The sequence below is a fragment of the Vespa mandarinia genome, chromosome 18, assembly GCF_050613455.1.
Source record: "Vespa mandarinia isolate Hongniang chromosome 18, ASM5061345v1, whole genome shotgun sequence".
Lineage (NCBI taxonomy): Eukaryota > Metazoa > Arthropoda > Insecta > Hymenoptera > Vespidae > Vespa > Vespa mandarinia.
In genome coordinates this window covers 1,607,501-1,615,000 of record NC_140827.1, presented here as the reverse complement: position 1 = coordinate 1,615,000, position 7,500 = coordinate 1,607,501, and the positions used below count along the sequence as shown (strand labels likewise).

At 30.5% G+C, this 7,500-nt stretch overlaps 1 protein-coding gene across 1 annotated transcript in view; it reads left to right on the top strand.

The window, feature by feature from the left end:
- The window catches only part of Con (leucine rich repeat protein connectin), a 388,456-nt gene that overhangs the window by 69,811 nt on the left and 311,145 nt on the right, over positions 1–7,500 (top strand). The gene's annotated exons all lie outside the window — the stretch shown is intronic.

Sequence of the window (7,500 nt, the reverse complement as noted above, 5' to 3'; positions counted from 1 at the left end):
CATTATCAGGTATATATATATATCTATTTCTTGTTAAATAAATAATAATATTTAATTAATCTAATAATAATAATTAATTAATCTAATATTATCCTCAACGATTTAAGATAATATCGTTTTCTCTTCAATGAAAATTAATTTTAATGATATTCAAAAATAATTACTGACTTATTACTTATTATATATTATTATTGACAATTTGATGTGATCAAAATAAATTAATTAAAGAAAGAAAAAAAAAAGAAAGAAAAATAGAAAAACAAATTTTTATTTTGTTAAATAAACATTCATGAATAACATTATTAAGTATATATATATATTTCTTGTCAAATAAACAATAATATTTATATATACATTTTTTTTTTGTTTAAAAAAACATATAACATTACAAAAAAAAAATATATATATATATATATTTTTTTTTTATTAAAAAGAAAAATATTTTATTGTTTCGTAAGATCGTCGAATTCGTACAAAATCCGGTTACGTTTTTCGATATCATCCTTTGTTTTTATCTTGTCTTATCGCGCATCGTTTCTATAGAAATACTATTACCTAGAGAAAGAGAAAGAGAGAGAGAGAGAGAGAGAGAGAGAGAGACAACAAGAGAGAGAGAGAAAGAGAGACAACAAGAGAGAGAGAGAGAGAGAGAGAGAGAGAGAGAGAGAGAGAGAAAAAAAAGAGAGTAAAAGAGTTTCTTTTTGACAAAATATAAGGAAGAAATTTCTTGCAGAGAGTATCGAGATTTTTATCTCACGTAGAAATAAGAATCCTTAGAATTTTCAACGGGCACGAGTGGACACACATTTCGGTCGAACGAACGTGTTCGTCGAAGGTTACGATACTCGCCATCGACTTTGCTTTGTTATTGTATCTCGTTGAGTCACGATAGTATCGTTTCCGAACTCGATCGAGGAAAATTGAGTTTGAGAGAAGGAAAGAAAGAGAGAGAGAGAGAGAGAGAGAGAGAGAGAGAGAGAGAGAGAGAGAGAGAGCGAGAGAGAAAGAGAGAGAGAGAGAGAGAGAGAGAGAGAGTTAGATCTAAAGATAGAGATAGAGATATAGAGATATTAGAGAGTCGAAGAGAAAAGAAGGAAGTGCTGTGTAGTGCTAACGAAACATCTGCTGCTGTTGTTGTACTCTCTTAGAAAATATATCTCATTTCTAATTTCTAATTTAGAGACTTTCTTTTTTTTTGTATTTTGTTTTTCTTTCTCTTTTTTTTTCTCTGTCTTTTTTTTTTTCTTTTTTTTTTTATCTCGAATTTTCTTCTTCACTCACTCTCTCTCTCTCTCTCTCTCTCTCTCTCTCTCTCTCTTACTTTTCTTCCCCTGCTTTGCGTGTCCTTTTTCAAAGTAAAATTCTTCTTCGCGAGAATAATGGATTTGGAAAGAAACGATAAAACTCGAAATTTGGATTTGTTTTTTCTCCTTTTCTTTTTCATACATTTTTAAATTTCTTCTCTTTTATTTACTCTTTTTTTCTGTTCTTCTTCTTTTTTTTTTTTTGTCTTTTTTTTTTTTTTTTTTTTTTGCACGAATCATAATAAAACTAAACTGTTTTCAACGTTGACGTGTAATTTCGTCCGAAGATTATCATATGAAATTTAAAAAACATTGTTAAAAAGACATCGTCCCATCTATCTTCTCTTTTCCCTTTATCACAATTCCGAGTTTTAAAATAAATAATTCCGACGTTATTGAAATTTTGGATAACGAAAGGATATACACGTATAGTAGATTTTCGTATGAAATTTTTAAGAACCAACGAAACGTTTCATTTTCTCATATCGAAAAATTTCCATTTTAAAAATATGAAGAAAAAGAAAAATGAAAAGAATGAAAAGAAAAATGAAATATAAGATCAATTAAAAAATCTCAAGAATCAAATAAAGAATTTATTTGAAAGATATTTCAAATTTCTAATACACCAATTTTTGCATATATATATATATATATATCTCTCTCTCTCTCTCTCTCTCTGTGTGTACAAAAATGTGTACATGTTATTATGCATTCATGTACGTACATATGTACGTATGTATGTACGTACGTATATACGTATGTATGTATGTATGTATGTATGTATGTATGTATGTATGTATGTATGTATGTATTTACGTATGTATATATGTACGTATGTATGAATGTATATATGTACGTATGTATGTATGTATGTATGTATGTATGTATGTACGTATATATGTATGTATGTATGTACGTATATATGTATGTATGTATGTATGTATGTATGTATGTATGTATGTATGTATGTATGTATGTATGTATGCACATAGAACTTTACTTACTTGTACATGCGTATTTTCGTGAGTTTTCAACGAGCTTTTAGGAGCTTTCAAGGAGCTTTGCTATACTCGTAGGAAAGATTGGAAGATAAAATTCAAGATGGACATACTACTAGAATATAATGAGCATAACGTGTATCACAACAACGAAACCGGTTAAATTATCTCACAATATCACGTCTACCTGATAGGATTACCGTGAGAGGTTTCTGTAATTTTCCATTTAGGATATATAACATGGCCGATAGGGAAACTTACTGAAGTAATGAGCTTTCATGCTTCTCTGCTGCTGTCCAATTTGTTCGATGAGCCTCGAACAGTCAAAATATGGTTATACACAGAGGAAGAGCGAATTTAATGGTGTTAACAGGTTTTGTGAAATTTGAAAAAAGAAAAAGGAAAGAAAAAGAAAAAAAGAAAGAAAGAAATAGAAGATTATAAATCTTTTTCAATCTTCTTTTTTTCAATCTTTTTTTTTTTTTTTTTTTTTTTTTTTTTTTTTTTTTTTTTTTTTTTTAATCTCATTATTCTTCGTTTAATTTTCATTTTATTTTAATAATCGATTATAATGTTTATTAATTCATTGTAAAAGTTATATACGTATATATATATATATATATATATATATATATATATATATATATATGAATTTGTTCGATCGTTAATAAATATTTTAATATATAAATATAAAATAATAATAATATAAATAATATAATAATAACAATCTGTGTATATTTATATTTTAATAATTAATTCAAAAGAATTATTAATACTTTTGATTAATAATATTATATAATAATATTATATAATAATTTTATATATTATATAATAATTTAATTAATAATAATTTAATTAATAATACTTTTAATCTTGAATTTCTTCATTACTTAATATATATATAACATTATTTTATTTTATTAAAATAAAAAGCGCTATATATATATATCAATATATATATATATATATATATATATATTATATATTGATTATGAAATTAGGTCAAGTTTTTCTCTTTCTTTATAAATAAAAACATAGGTTTTATGTTAATTTGTAATAAGAATTAACTATTAATTATTTGTTTTTCACAGCAAAATGGATTTGTCCGATTTTCAAAATTGACGGTTCAAAATAATGTATGAATTAAATTCGAAGGAAAATTTTTTTTTTTTTTAATCATATTTGATATAAATAAAATCTTTCTCATTTTCTCTTTCTTTCTCGAATAAATTTTGTTGATATTTTTTAAAATAAATAATTATTACTGTTTATTTGTTCGTAATAATTCACGTAATTGTTAGAATATTCTATTTCATTTTCTCTCTCTCTCTCTCTCTCTCTCTTTCTCGAATTGCATCGTTTCTTTTTTTTTGCTTTCTATCGCAAAAGAAATTTTTCTAGGAAAAAAGGAAGGAAGGTGAAAGAAAAAACATTCACAAATATCATTTACCTTATTATTTATGCGCTTTACTTTGACATTTTACATCTAACGTCTAATATCTAACACTATTTACATAGGTAATACAAGTACGTATACTTTACGAGAGTACCCTTAAATATCTCAAAAGTGCGCTGCATTTTAAATAGCCCGCGAGGGTGAACTTGCGGTAAGGTGATAAGAGAGGCACGAGAATAAGAGGTAGTGGTGGGGATACGAGCGTAGAGTGGTGGGGGGATCGTAGAGAGCGTGGAGTGTGGAGTGGGGTGAACATCGAGAGGATAGAGTAGGGGGAACGTGGAGAGCGTGGAGTGGGGGAAGCTTTGAGAGTGTGGAGTGGTGAGAGCGTTGAGATGGTAGTTGGAGTGGGGGGTTGAGCGGTGGTTGGTGGGTAGAGTTGAGTGTGTTGTGATGGTGGGTGAGGGGGAGGGATAAGAGTTCGTTGGATGGATCGCCGCGAAGAGACGTGCCTCTCAGTCTGTCGTCGTCCTTGTCCCTCACATCATCTACGTCGTTTTATCGTGGCACGTTTTAACGTTGGCTCGTATCAGCTAAGGATCGCGTCTATCCAAAGAAGATAATATAAAGTCGGACGAGACACAGCGCTCTTCGTTCTTGCTGGCATCAACATTATCGCTGTCTTGGCACCGACATTCAACCTTTCCTCGGTTTAAAATCCTTCTCTCTTCTTCTTTGTAGATTTTATACTTAACTTTTTACTTCCTACCGCCCCATCTCCCCACCAACAACCCCCACCTCTCGCTATCCATTCTCCTTTTCTCCTTCTCACTCTTTATACTCTTTTGGAAAGTTCTTTTTTAAAATGACAGTTGATTAAAGTTTTGCCGTTCGTTATTTCGTATTCCTTATTTCTTTTTCTTTTTCTTTTTCTTTTTCTTTTTCTTTACTTGCTTTTTTCCTTTTTCTCATTCATCTTCTTTCCCTTTTATTTTTCTTTATCTATTTTATTTCCGAATTTTATTCTATCAATGTAGAAAACTTTCTCCTTTTTTGTTTTGTTAATAAAGATTATAATAATAATAATAATAATAATAATAATAATAATAATATGTATATATTAATAATAATAATAATTATAATAAAAATATATATATATATAGTTTTGTAAGAATGAATAAAAACGTATAATATAATTAGAAGAATTATATTTATTGATTCAAATTAGTTGAATAGAAAATAAGAAATATTTTGAGGTTAAGAACATTGTTTAAAGAAAAAAAAAAAAAAAAAAAAAAACGAAGAAAAAGGAAAAAAGAAAAGAAAAGAAAAGGAAAAGAAAATTTTTTGTAAATAAAAAATCTTACTTTTGATCCATCCAACATAATCTACATTATATAATTTACAAACAAACATTGACTATAAAATAAAAAATAATACATCAGGTAGAAAGGCTCGTAAACTTTTTATGTATGTAACGCGGTAAAAAGAAAATAAAAAGGAAAAATGGAGAATATTCAAAAAATAAAAAAAAATAAAAAAAAATAAAAAAGAAATTAGACTAAACTATTATCGTCGTCATATATAATGTTACGATTTAATATGATATAATGATATCAATTAAAATATATTATTATTATTATAGTAACTACAATTGTATGTAGTATAATGTATAAAAAAAGAAAATAAAAATAAATAAATAACAAAAATAACAAGTAATATTGTAATATATTATATTTGTATATAAATTATTATTTCTATATATATATATATATATATATATATATATATATATATACATACAGATACACACATACAGACACACACACGATGTAGAATAATAATACGTAATATGTTAACATAGGAAATATTTAAAAATACGAAACATCTTCTATGAATTTACAATCGTGATTGGATTCGTTTACACAACTAGGAAAACATCCTTTTAAAAAAGTCGCTGATGTTACTGATTTCAACTTAACACGGAGAGAACAAACGGAGAACAAATGAGCATCCTGAATTATCCACAAACTCTTTTACCCGGTCTATCATTCCCTCCCACTCTTCCACCCTCTCTCTCTCCCTCTCTCTCTCTGTCTCTCTCTTTCTCATAGGAAAGATAAGGAAGAGGGTAAGAGTAAGAGAATAAAGAGTAACAAAGGAAGAAAGAAAGAGAGAGAGAGAGAGAGAGAGAGAGAGAGAGAGAGAGAGAGAGAATTCGTTGAACAATGAAAAAGAGAGAAAGAGAGTGTAGTGAGAGTGAGAGAAAAAATGTAAAGGTACGAGATAAGGAGAAAGAGAATCCATTAACGAGTAACTGAGTGTGTGTATGTGTGTGTGTGAGAGAGAGAGAGAGAGAGAGAGAGAATACATTGGAAAGAGAAAGAGAATACATCGAATAGTATTTTCAACGAGGAATCCCATCTCACTTGCAGCCCTTCTCTCTAGGTATACATCTTTCAACCCCCTCCTCTATCGCCACCCCCTACCACTCCTTACTACATTCCATTTCTTCGTTTCTCTCAAACCGTGACAAGATAAAGAGAGCCCGAAGCATAGTAAGGAGGGTGGGAGGAAAGGAAGGAGAAGGAAGGATGGAAGGATAGAAGGAAGGAAGGAAGGAAGGAAGGAAGGAAGGGAAAAAGAGAGATCGACAAGGGAATCCCTTCTACTTTGTGAAGGGATGCACCACGTCTTCGACACTCGTCGCGCGTGTCACTGAATTCCTGGAAATCCTAGCCACGGGCAAAAAGGATCTTCGTCCTGTCGTTCGTTGTTACGTCATCGTACGACTACTTTCTCTCTCTCTCTCTCTCTCTCTCTCTCTCTCTCTCTCTCTCACTCCCTCCCTCCCTCTCTCTCTCTCTCTCTCTCTCTCTTTTGAGATATACGGATCTGTATAATATTGGCTCTGTAGGAAACGATCGAGAGAAAAAGAGAAATAGAAAGAGAGATTGGGAGAAGGGAGAAAGGACGATTGAATGCGTTGCCGCCCTTTATTTTCTTTCTTTCTCTCTCTCTCTCTCTCTCTCTCTCTCTCTCTCTCTCTGTCTCTCTCTTTCTTTCTCTCTTTTTTTTTTATACACACACACACACATATACACACACAGACACATATACAAAATAGTAGCGGTAGAAAGCTAGTGGAGAAAATCATTTTCTCTTTTTTAACGTTAGAGATAAGAAAGAGTATCTATAGGGTTTGTAGTCTCTCTCGTACTCCGACTTTGTTTTCTTTTTTTTATTTTTTTTCTCTCTTTTGTTTTTTATTTTTCTTTTGTTTTTTTTATTTTTCTTGTCTTCTTCTTCTTCTTCTTCTTCTTCTTCTTCTTCTTCTTCTTTTATTTTTTCCTTTTCCTCTTTGTTTTTCCTTTTTATAGAAACAGTTTGGAAAATCAAACGAACACATATCTTTGAGATTTTGAACGTTGACGTGAAAGAGTGTGGTGGGTGAATTGAGAGCAATACGGCAAAAGGATCGGCGAAGGGGGATGAAAACTGCGAAGGGAGTATTTGGTTGGTAGGTTAAAAGGGGGAAAGAAAAAGACTAAAAGGGGTGGGGAGAAAAAAGAAATCAATTTGTTCCCAACGTGACATCCTTTGAGATCACTTAGTGGAAATTCCACGCTGCATCGAGTACTATATATTCGCCATCTCTCTCTCTCTCTCTCTCTTTCTCTCTCTCTCTTCTTAATGGTCCGAGAAGAGAAGAGGGTTGCATTTCGGTTAGCTTTCGGCGTTCACTGAGCGATTGCCATTGCTGGTGCTCTTATGATGTTCAGAAAGGAAAGAGAGAGAGAGA